This window comes from Xenopus laevis, chromosome 1S, assembly GCF_017654675.1.
Source record: "Xenopus laevis strain J_2021 chromosome 1S, Xenopus_laevis_v10.1, whole genome shotgun sequence".
Taxonomy (NCBI): domain Eukaryota; kingdom Metazoa; phylum Chordata; class Amphibia; order Anura; family Pipidae; genus Xenopus; species Xenopus laevis.
This window is the reverse complement of record NC_054372.1, coordinates 75,603,574-75,616,635: the sequence shown is the minus strand read 5'-3', so window position 1 is coordinate 75,616,635 and position 13,062 is coordinate 75,603,574. Positions and strand designations below refer to the sequence as shown.

General features: G+C 43.0%; 1 protein-coding gene across 7 annotated transcripts in view; it reads left to right on the top strand.

Moving 5' to 3' along the window:
- helq.S (helicase, POLQ like S homeolog) overlaps positions 1 to 13,062 on the top strand; it is a 289,002-nt gene that overhangs the window by 259,283 nt on the left and 16,657 nt on the right. The window lies entirely within an intron of this gene.

The window sequence follows — 13,062 nt, the reverse complement described above, 5'->3', positions numbered from 1 at the left end:
CGAGAGAGAGAGACATGCTGTGTAAAGGGAACAGAACGGCTGTTTGTCCAGCTGTTCTGTTTGATCCCACGTAGCATTTCTTATCTTAGAGCAGCCTCTAGCCCGCTCTTCTGCCCAGCGATTCTGTTCCCTCCCGCCCAGCATTTCTCTCACGGCAGTCTGTCTGCACACACTGCCTTTCCCTCCCTGTAGTCTCTCTCTCCCTCTCCTCGGCAGTTCTCTCTCGGACTGTCAATACCTTACCTCCCGGCTTCCTGTTCCTCACTTCCGGTTCTGTGTGGAGGAACACGTCGGGAGCGAGCACGCTGTAGGAACTGGTCGCCTTTTCGCCGTTTTACAGAGAGCCATGGAGAAAGGCTATTTTGACATTTTTTGAAAAAAACAGCTAGGTAATTTATATCAATGTATTAGGGTATGGCTATTATTTTAGCATTTGGAATGGAATTTTTAGATAAAAAATGTTGGTGTTACTGGTCCTTTAATTCACACCTCTGCCCAGACTGCCAGTGTTGTGGGGACCCTGACAATGTTTGCTTTACCAACTAAATGGGCCCCAGGCAGTTACAGGGCCACAGCTGTAAAGGAAGGCTGAGAGGAACTACACAAGGAAGGGAATCCCTCCCGCTGCACACCTCCTCCATATAATGGGGAAATATGGCCCAAAACAAAAGACACTGGAACAATATGGAATAAGGGCTCTGATTATCCAGACAGAGATATGGATGAAGGAGCTGGGGAAGCAGATGCAGCTCCCCCTGCTGTCATACAACAGGACCCAGGGGTACAGATCTTACTAGCAGCCATAGCTGAGTCCAAAACAGCCCTCTCTACGCAAATTGAGAAACTCAAAGTAGATGTCTCACTGCTCAGAGCAGACCTACAGACAGTCCAAAGAAAGAGTGACTAGCACAGTGGGGGGCATATCAGGGCTGGAGGACAGGTGTGATCCTCTCCCAAACCAGATACAACAACTTAACCATCAAGTCCCTGTCCAAGCGGATCTCTTAGAGGACTATGAAAACCACCAGCGGAGAAATAATCTAAGGATAATTGGACTGATAATCCTGTGAACTTCATAGAAAACTGGCTAAAGGACAACTTCGGTGCCAACGCCTTATCTGCCACCTTTATGGTAGAATGGGCTCACCAGATCGCGGACAGACCAGTTCCTGGAGCACCCCCCAGACCATTTCTGCTGCGCACACTGAATTATAGAGACCGAGACACTATTATGGCTCTGGCAAGAGACCAGCGCAATCTCACCTTTGAGGGCAGAATTTCTATATAACCCAACTATTCATCCGATCTGCTGAAAAAATGCAATGCCTTTATGGGGGTCAAGCGGCGACTACAGGATCTGCAACTGAAATATGCAATGTTTTACCCTGCAAAGCTGCGGGTAATAGATGGCCCCCAGAAGAAGCTGCATCATAACTGGATCGCCATCCACATTATTCGCCTAGGGCTAGTCCGGCTCACTAAGTGGCGATATAGCTAAGGCCTTCCCCCCTCCTTAAGGCCATGGGGCAAGTTTTGAGAGACATTTTATCAAGCATATTGTGGATAACTACTGAGCCCCCAAACCAATTAGCCCCCTCAGATGACCAAGAGGAACTAGATGTACCCAGAAGGGCAAAACGTCAATACCGGCTGACTAAGTCCAACAGCCTTACTTGATGAGAGGGGATGAGAGCTATCTAGAGGTTTTGGTTTTCAGACGGGCCCTTGAGGCAGACGTAGGCCTTGGAAATTGTACCTTTATTATATCAGGGGGGAGGGCCTGAACATGTAACTTTTATGTGTAAATGATCCTGATGATAATAAAGATCTCATGTAAGAAAAATAAAGTTCTCTAAATATGTAGGGTGGCCCACTGAGACTGCACTAACCTTCGGTGATGTAATCACACAACACCGTTATCATGACATGCCTTAAATCGATGATCTGGAATACCAGAGGCCTTACGCAAAAATTAAGCTTGGGCTGCTGTTCCAGTACCTCAAAAAGTATACTCCAGACCTTGTGCTTCTACAGGAGACCCATCTTGTGGGCAGTCAGGTCCTGGCACTTAAAAGCATGGGTATCTAAGGTACTCCATGCATCATTTTACATTTATTCCCACGGGGTGGCAATTCTCATTGGAAAATCCACTAACCTGCACATTCACCATATCTGTACGGACCCCCAAGGTAGATGACCAAAATTAGCAACTGGGACCCTGCTCTGCTGATATTTATGGGGGATCTAAACTTGGTCTTATCCCCTGCATTGGATAGACACACCCAACAGATATAACATCAAACCCACTAGCCACCTGGTGCACAATGTACAACCTAATAGACCCTTGGAGAAACAAATTACCAATTCAAAAGGCATACTCTTGCTATTCTGCTTCATACAATGCGGCTTCTAGAATACTGTAGATTAGGGTTTACTTTCTAAACCCCTACTAACAGATCATGCCCCTCTGATGCTAAGTTTACATTCTCAGAGTGAAATAAGCACTACACAATGGAGGTTAAATCCGAGGTAGCTCCAAGTCCCCGAGGTCTGTGAGCAAATAATCAAAGATACAACTGAGTTTTGGGAAATTAATGAAGGCTCGGCACACACACAGACAGTATGGGAAGCATCTAAGGCCTTCCTGAGAGGTTCCTGTGTTGCTTCTATTGCCAGGTACAGGAAACAACTTAATAAAAGAACAGAGGAGCTTGAGGAAGCAACTCCCTTAGCAGAAGAAGCATTTAATAGAACCCCCTCACGGCATCATTCCCTTCTAGTCTCGCAAGCACATAGACAGGATCAACTTCATCTGCTATAAAAAAAAAAGCTTCAAATCACCTTCTCTTCGAGAAAGGCAATAAAGGGGAGAAACTGCTAGCATACCTACTTAGAGAAACCAATCATCTAGCTCCTATCACGCAGGTACGGTCTCCGGCCGGAAATTTGGTGATACCACCAGGGGAATTAATGACACTTTTGCCCAGTACTACCATAAGTTATATAGGTCCACCTTAGCAATGTCCCCCTAGAGAAACTAAATAGACAAGAGCAACAACAACTGGAGCAGCCACTGACACTCACTGAAATTAAATATGCAATCTCCTCATTCACCACTGGGAAGACACTGGGTTAGAATAGCATTGCAATAGACTGGTACAAACTCAACATAGACATTTTGGCCCCAAGAATGCTTCAATTATACCAGGCGGCCCTTGAGATTGGAACCTTACCCCCATCCCTCAGGGAAGCACTCATAATACAACAGACTGTGTGGCATACAGACCCATATCACTCCTGTCCAACGATGTTAAAATCCTAGCAAAAGTCCTAGCTAACCAACTTACCAAGGTCATCCTATCTATATTATTGTTATTTTATTATTTATTAACATGTATTTATGTAGTGCCAACATATTGCGTAGCACTGTAAAGTAGATGTGATTATACAACTAAATCACATGAATTGTATACATAGAACATATGGAGTCACATACATCACAATCAATACAGGTACAAAAAGATGAGGAAGGCCCTATGCATAGGCATACACTCTAAAGGGAAGGGAGTAATACACAAGGTGTGGGAGTGGGCAAGATCGAATTAAGTGGGTGAGAAATGTGGTACTGTGTGTGGTGTTGCGTTTGGTAGTTAAGCAGAGTGAGGGTAGGCTTCTCGAAAGACATGCGTTTGAGAGATTTCTTGAAAGCAGAAAGGTTGGGAGAAAGTCGGACAGACCGTGGGAGAGAGTTCCAGAGGAGGGGTGCAGCCCTTGCAAAGTCTTGAATGCGAGCATGTGAGGAGGTAATGAGAGAATGAGGAAGCCAGTGCAGAGATTGACAGAATGGCGAGGCAGAGGAGGAGCGGTTGCTGAGGTATATGAGCCTCTCAGCAGTGTTCATTATGGACTGGAGAGGTGACAGTCTCTGGAGGGGAAGGCCAGATAAGAGAGTTACAGTAGTCTAGACATGATATGATGAGAGAGTGAATAAGAATTTTGGCAGCATCTTGGGTGATAAATGATCATATTTTGGATATGTTCCTTAGGTGGAAGTGACATGATTTAATAAGTGACTGGATATGAGGAGTGAATGACAGGGCAGAATCTAGGATAACCCCAAGGCGATAGTGGAATTGTTAACTATGATGGATCCTTCTGAGATGTTACTGGTGTTAGTTGGAGGAAAGAGAACCATTTCAGTTTTAGAGAGGTTTAATTTAAGGTAGCGTTGCGACATCCAGGTAGAGATAGCAGACAGGCAGGAGGAGACGCGAGTTAGGAGTTCTGGGTTGAGATCAGGAGATGAGAGATAGATCTGAGTATCAACAGCATAGAGGTGGTAGTGGAAACTATACCAGTTGATTAATTTGCCGAGGGAGGAAGTATAGAGGGATAATAGTAATGGTCCCATGACAGAGCCTTGTGGAACTCCAACAGAAAGAGGTAGGGGAGAATATGCTACTCCATTGTAGGAGACACTGAAGGAACGATTGCACGAACATGGAGAGCTCAACCTAATCCCAACGCACTTGTTGTAAGTGTAGGGTGCTTATCTGGAAGACCCTTCCCTAAGAGTCAATGGGTAAATGACAAAAGAAATTCGGATGCACGTGCACCTGTTAGTTGCAATTGTGTCCAAACGGTGATTTATTTGAAGCCCAAAGTATCCATCACAAAGGGGCAACGTTCCTTTATCAAGCCTCTTGTGTCACATTCAAAAATCATCTTAAATAGGGGTAAAAGGGGGTGGTGATTGTGAGCCCCTCCTCCTCGTTAAGATGTTGATGGCATTCTCAATTGTATGTGAGTCATAGTTCAGTATCCAAAATCATTTGCATTTAAATACAAGAGAAATGTCCAATCAATAAAGTCCATCTTCACAGAGTTTCCATAGATTATCAGTGTCAAAGATAAACATATAAAAGTAAACATACCAACCCCCAGATTTTGAAACATTTTGATACATTTAATGTGAAACATATTTCAACAATTTGGTAACTGTTTGTAACAATGGATACGGCATACCTGAGACGTCTAGTGAACTCTGCTCCATTCAAAAGGATCCAATGACAAGTGCAGAAGCCGTGTATGACACTCAGGACAATGATTGTCGTTCAGGCCTGGATTTGTGGAAAGACCGCCCGGGCCTAGGGCGGCAAGATTTTAGGGGGCGGCATACTGCCCAAACATACCCACATTGGTTCAAAAACACTGGGGATGCACTGGATATACAATAATTTTTTAAATTTCCCATGCGCAAATCCCCATGTCACGAAGGCCAAGCGAATGGAGGGACTGGAGGAGGAGAGGGTGATCTACAGTGTCAAATGCAGCTGAGACATCAAGCAGTATTAGTAGTGAGAAATGATTGTTGGCTTTAGCGGTTAAAAGGTCATTAGGTAGTCGAGTCAGGGCAGTTTCCGTGGAGTATTGTGGCTTAAAACCAGATTGTAGGGGGTCCAGCAGGTTATTGTCAGAGAGGAATGAGGTTAGTCGGTTGTAGACTAGGCGCCTACGTAGTTTAGAGATGAAAGGTAGCAGAGAGATAGGTCGGAGGTTGTCAAGATTGGAGGGATCAAGAGAGGGTTTTTTCAGAATGGGGGTGACGAGCATGTTTTAGTTGAGAAGGAAACAGTCCAGTTGAGAGCGAAAGATTAAATAGGTGAGTTAAGGCTTTGATTAGACAAGGATTGGTATTGCAGAGAAGTTTTGAGGGAATTGGATCAAGCGGCAGGTGGTAAGGTGAGAAGAGGCCAAAAGCTTTTAGACTTCATCAGCGACAGGGGTGAAGGAGCACAGGAGAGACTGGGGAGTGTGGAGGGAGGGTGGTGGAAGTCTAGGGGGGTCGAGTAGTGTAATGTCCTTTCTGGTGTCAATTTTGTTTTTGAAGTGCTCAGCAATATCTTGAGCAGAGACATCTCTCATCTAAACTGTCTTCCACAAAATCCTTTACTAAACCCTCTCCCCCCCCACGCCTAGTTTTAGATTTCCTCCAGCCTTCTAACCATCTTCTCCCCCTAAAAAGCTGCACCATCCCTAGCAAAGGGCCTGTAGCTGATTGAGAAATCAGTCCAGTTCTCCAAAAACCCAAAACCCTCCTCCCTACAACAATCTCTCAGCCACGCATTAATCTCCCTAAGCTCCCATTGTCTTCTTAATGTTGCTCGTGGCACAGGTAATATCTCTGAGAAAATTACCTTGGAAGTCCTCGGCCCTCCAACTTTACATCTAGTTACTTAAAATCCGCTGCCCCTTACTCACCATTCACTAAACTGGCCCCTGCCAGTGGTTGCTCTGTGAGCCTCCTTTCCTCCCCAACATTTACCGCTGCCCTCAATGCTGCAAGTTCCCCCCTTAGAGTCTGCAGTTTAGATTCCAAGATGAAAACCCACTGACATCTCTCACATGTAAATATTGCTGCTCCAACACCACATACATGTGACGACACATACCGAGTAATACCAGCAAACCCACTTGCACTCATATTTACACTGGGTACTTACAGTCTTCCAGTAAGGGAAGGTTTCCTTCTTAATAGTACCAATTCTAGTAATACAACTAATGATGCATGGTTCACACATGATGAAATTCAAAAGAGACTAGAACATGTTAAGATTAACAAAGGTCCGGGGCCAGATGGTATTCATCCCAGGGTAATTAGCGAGTTTAACTCTGTGATTGCCAAACCTCTTTACTTAATTTTTCAGGATTCATTGAGATATGGCATAGTGCAGAGAGACTGGCGAATTGCTAATGTGGTGCCTCTATTCAAAAAAGCATCCCGTTCTCAGCCTCAAAACTATAGGCCAGTTAGGCCTAGACGTCAGTGGTAGGAAAGCTTTTCGAAGGGTTAATAAAGGATAAGATACTGGACTTCATAGCAAATCATAATACTATGAGTTTGTGCCAGCATGGTTTTATGTGTAATAGATCTTGCCAGACTAACTTAATTTCTTTTTATGAGAAGGTAAGTAGAGACCTCGATTCTGGGATGGCAGTGGATGTGATTTACTTAGACTTTACTAAAGCATTTGATACAGTACCACACAAAAGGTTACTGGTTAAATTAAGGAATGCTGGCCTGGAACATAGTATTTGTACCTGGATAGAGAACTGGCTAAAAGATAGACTACAAAGAGTGGTGGTAAATGGAACATTTTCTAATTGGACCAGTGTTGTTAGTGGAGTACCGCAGGGCTCTGTACTAGGTCCCTTGCTTTTCAACTTGTTTATTAATGACCTGGAGGTGGGCATTGAAGGTACTGTTTCTATTTTTGCAGATGATACTAAATTGTGCAGAACTATAGGTTCCATGCAGGATGCTGCCACTTTGCAGAGTGATTTGTCTAAATTGGAAAACTGGGCAGCAGACTGGAAAATGAGGTTCAATGTTGATAAATGCAAGGTTATGCACTTTGGCAAAAATTATATAAATGCAAGTTATACACTAAATGGCAGTGTGTTGAGAGTTTCCTTAAATGAGAAGGCTCTAGGGGTTTTTGTAGATAACACGTTGTCTAATTCTGGGCAGTGTCATTCTGTGGCTACTAAAGCAAATAAAGTTCTGTTGCATAAAAAAGGGCATTAACTCAAGGGATGAAAACATAATTATGCCTCTATATAGGTCCCTGGTAAGGCCTCGTCTGGAGTATGCAGTGCAGTTTTGGACTCCAGTCCTTAAGAGGGATATAAATGAGCTGGCGAAAGTGCAGAGACGTGCAACTAAATTGGTTAGAGGGATGGAAGACTTAAATTATGAGGGTAGACTGTCAAGGTTGGGGTTGTTTTCTCTGGAAAAAAGGCGCTTGCGAGGGGACATGATTACACTTTACAAGTACATTAGAGGACATTATAGACAAATAGCAGGGGACCTTTTTACCCATAAAGTGGATCACCGTACCAGAGGCTACCCCTTTATACTAGAGGAAAAGAACTTTAATTTGAAGCAACGTAGGTGGTTCTTCACAGTCAGGACAGTGAGGTTGTGGAATGCACTGCCGGGTGCTGTTGTGATGGCTGATTCAGTTAATGCCTTTAAGAATGGCTTCGATGATTTTTTGGACAGACATAATATCAAAGGCTATTAAAGCAACGTAGGTGTTTTTTTACAGTGAGGTCAGTGAGGTTGTGAGGCAGTGCGCCAGGTGATGTTGTAATGGCTGATTCTGTTAATGCCTTTGAGAGGATGATTTCTCGGATAGACACAATATCAAAGGCTATCATGATACTAAGCTCTATAGTTAGTATAGGTATGGGTATATAGAATTTAATTAAAAGTAGGGAGGGGTGTGTGTATGGATGCTGGGTTTTTATTTGGAGGGGTTGAACTTGATGGACTTTGTCTTTTTTCAACCCAATTTAACTATGTAACTATGTAAGTGCAATTCCTCACAAATGTCTTTTTGGTTTTTCACTCGCTGCCACACTCGATGTGCAGACAGAAACTTAATGAGGTTTCATGACCTATGAAGATTTTCATTCATCCAGGTCATGGTATATCTAGTATAGGTAAATTTTAAAACAACTGGACTTGCTGAGTAATCAATGAAGACGTTTCACTACTCATCCGATTACTCAGCAAGCCCTGTTGTTTTAAAATTATAAAATTTACCTATATCTAGTATAGGTAAATTTTAAAACAACAGGGCTTGCTGAGTAATCGGATGAGTAGTGAAACGTCTTCATTGATTACTCAGCAAGTCCAGTTGTTTTAAAATTAATGAGGTTTCATGGCTACCAAACACCAGAAAATAAAATACTACAATAGCATACTGAGAATTGCCTCTGCAAAAACATATTGTGTAATCACTGAAAAAGTTTGAAGGCATTTTTGAACAATTTTAGAATTTGAGTTTTTTAGCATCAATTCTCAGCATTAATAGGTAGCTAGGGAGCAGGAGTCAGGTCTCTTCCAGTTCTTTAAATGATCTTTTATCTGCTGCAATATTGTTTTAAGAGTCAGAACCAGGAGCGCAGAGAATGTAACAGGAAGTGTATTTGGCATTTTGTAGCCACAAGTAGCTGCTACTAGTAACTCTGTATGTCTATGCCCTTAGGGCCTGCGATAAATCTTCGGTACTACGGACGACTAATTTCCCCGAAAATGCCTTCCCACCAGCAAGAAGGTGAACCACTGGTGGGATGGCATAAGCGTTGCTTCAGTTTTCCAAAGTTGACCGGAGTTGACTCACAAGGAAATTTTAGGCGACTTCAGAAAACCGAAGTGACGCGTATGCCATCCCATTGGCGATTCACATTCTTAACCTTGGGAAGGCATTTCATGGCGATAAGTAATTTCAGTAGCTTTATCGCAGGCGACTAAATCACCCACCCTAAGACCATACAAAAAACTCTGCTTTTTTTCACAAGTAGGCCCTTCCAGGAGACATAAGGTATCCAATCAGATTTGAAGAAAGAGGCTTCATCTTAAGGCATGGATTTTTATTTACATTAGAAGTTATGAAAATGTAGAATGCTCTGCCCAAAGTGATTGCACTTGCAGATGCATTGGCTAGCTTGCTAATGTACTGGCCAGTATGATGTTACTTTGATCCCCTATAAGTACTTCACTGCCTATTATGTAAAGGCATTAGAAAAAGGCATGCACCTAAACATTACATTGTTTTTCTAAATTAGTGCTGTCCACTTCTGTGGTACAGAGGGCCGAAATATTTCTGGCCTACATAGTGGAAGGCCGATAATGGAACCCAGTGTTGACCACTCCCTCTCTTTTTAAACCACACCCACTTTAAACCACACCCATGTTACCACAAGACTAATTGTGGTAGCACACCAAAAAACCAAATGGTTGGTGCTCCCTGCAGGTATATCACTTATCACTCATTGTCATATTAAGACATACCCTTAAATCCATGTACCTCCAAGCAGAGCAGGACACACACAGGCAGAGTAGGGCACACACAGGCAGAGCAGGGCACACACAGGCAGAGCAGGGCACACACAGGCAGAGCAGGGCACACACAGGTAGAGCAGGGCACACACAGGCAGAGCAGGGCACACACAGGCAGAGCAGGGCACACACAGGCAGAGCATGTCACACACAGGCAGAGCATGTCACATACACAGGCAGAGCAGGGCACACACAGGCAGAGTAGGTCACACACACAGGCAGAGTATGTCACACACACAGGCAGAGCAGGGCACGTCACACACACACATGCAAAGTATGTCACACACACAGGCAGAGCAGGGCACACACAGGCAGAGTATGTCACACACAGGCAGGGCATGTCACACACAGGCAGGGCATGTCACACACACACAGGCAGAGCAGGGCATGTCACACACACATGCAAAGTATGTCACACACACAGGCAGAGCAGGAAATGTCACTCACACATGCAGAGTATGTTGTGACATACTCTGCATGTGTGTTTGACAACCTGCTCTGCCTGTGTGTGTGACATACTCTGCATGTGTGTGTGTGGCATGCCCTGCTCTGCACACAGGCAGTGCATTTCACACAGAGGCAGTGCATGGCACATACAGGCAGAGCATGTGGCACAGGTAGAGCAGGGCACACGCAGGCAAAGCATGTGGCACACACAGGCAGAGCATGTGGCACACGCAGGCAGAGAAGGGCACACACAGACACAGTAGGGCACACACAGGGAGCATAGGGAAAGCAGAACAGAGCAAGAGACAGTGAAAGCTATCAGGACCACTCTAAGATGTACTACATATAGTGGCACATTGCTGGTGCCCCATTAGCATTTTGTATAAAGTATGAACAGGTGAACAATGTGGGCAGTTTCAGTCTGGGTCTCAGGTGTGGACAGTATTGGGCTTTAGGAATGTGAACAATAGATGTGTCACAAGTGTGAACAATGCAGGGGATCACCTCAATTTGAGGTTTAAACAATGCAGGGGCCAGTTAATTTCTGTAGTGATACCTTTTAAAGATTACACATGGTAAGAAAACACAGCAGGTAGGTGGGGCAACATAAGGGGGGGCCGGCAGTTGGACAGCCCTGTTCTAAATAAACACACAGGGCATTTGTCCCTGCTTGGAATTACCATGCTGCAACAGTAGCTTTTTTGTTTTTACATTTAAACAAAACAGGATTTGTTTGTCCATACATTGTAATATATCCAAGGTGTCCAACTACAACTAACTGAAGTCTGACTATAGGTGATTTCAGTAGTGGGCAACAGTGCCAGACTGGGAGAAAAAATTTAAATTGTTTGTCCATATATTGTAATATATCCAAGGTGGCCAACTACAACTAACCGAAGTCTGACTATAGGTGACTATATATTGTAATATATCCAAGGTGGCCAACTACAACTAACTGAAGTCTGACTATAGGTGATTTCAGTAGTGGGCAATAGTGCCGGACTGGGAGAAAAAAAAACCCTGGCAAAAGTATCAAAGCAGCCTATGTATTCACACGCATGATAAATATTTTCAAACCCAAGGTTAACTAGAACTCTTGTTTATTAATAATACTTTTGCCAGGGTTTATTTTTTCTCCCAGTCCGGCACTGTTGCCCACTGTTTTCTCCCAGTCTGGCACTGTTGCCCACCACTGAAATCACCAATGTGCTGAAACTGGCCCTATCATGCCAATTCTTTTATTTGGATTAGTGGCCCTATACTTACAAAATATTCACTCAGTACTCAGTAAAAAAAAGCAGCATTTTTTTCAACCTCATAAACCATTCTGTCTCTAAAGTTTTGGCCCCAGTTCCATGCCTGTGTGATTTTGAAGCCAGATCAGAAAAATGCGACTGCAGTCTTATCCCAGCACTTAGCAGGAACTCACCCCATACAGTATGGACCCCAAAAATAATGCATACTAACTGCTCTTTTCCAATTGGGTAATAAGGCTAAGGGGCAGGCACAGCTTGTTGGATCTTAGATAGGCAAGGGGTGCAATTAGCCCTTCTCTATGTAGATAGCAGAGTTCCTGCCCACCCCATTGCACTTGCATATGCACTAACAAATACAGGCATTGGCTTAGCTGTGGGTGTCTGTTACAGACAGCTCATTTACATTTCTAAAGCTAGCAGCTCATTTACATATTAAAGATGAACCTCATTTGCAATTTAAAAGCAAGCAGCTCACCGGGCATTTGCCCGAACCCACAGATGGCCAGTCCTGGCCTGGTGGGCAATAACAAAGTACAGCCTTTTGTTATTTTTAATCTTGCAAATCATTGTTACTGTCCCTGTTTGAAGAGGGGAGAAATTTTTGAACAAAATAAAAAAACAAATATCTTTAATATACAGTGGAACCCCCATTTTATGTTTTTCAGGAGACCTAAAAAATGAAGTAAAATCTGGGAAGATGTAAAATCAGGGAATTTAATTTTGCATTCTATTTTGATGGGACCATAAAAATGGTGTAAAACTTAAAATCATTTTTCTATATGAATTTTGTGGTCATACCCTAATGTCAATGAAGGACTGGTGAGTCCAGGGATGAATTTGATGTTGGCGAGCTTGATTTTATATATATTGAATATATTTCCAGTATATGGAAAAACAATTTGTTTTGTTTATGGCTTTATGCACAAAAAGCTTTAATGTATTTAATATATTTACATGGGTGAGTGTAAAGGATTTCTTGTTTTCATCTGAATTAAATTTGTGGTCACAACTTCATTGCAAGTAAAACTTTATGAAACTACACTGCGCTACATCCAAATAGATGAGATATATCACTGTTGTGACGTCCACTGTTGGTGGAACCACAATCCACTTGTAATTAATAGTTGATATCCAAATAGTAATGCACTGCCTGTGACCGGTAAAGAGGTGTGTACTAAAATGGTCAATTCTAAGAAACGTTTCAATTGGTCTTCATTGTTTATAAATATTTTTAATTAAGTATTTAATTAATTATGCACTGTAAGGCTACAAATATATTGTTATTGCTATTTTTTTATTAGTCATCTTTTTATCCAGACCTCTCCTATTCATTTTCCAGTCTCTTGTTTAAATCAGTGGTTGAGAAGGTAACTTGGACCCTAGCAACCAGATTGCTGAATTTGCAAACTCGAATGCTGCCTTCATTGCAATTTTTGGAATAAATTGTAA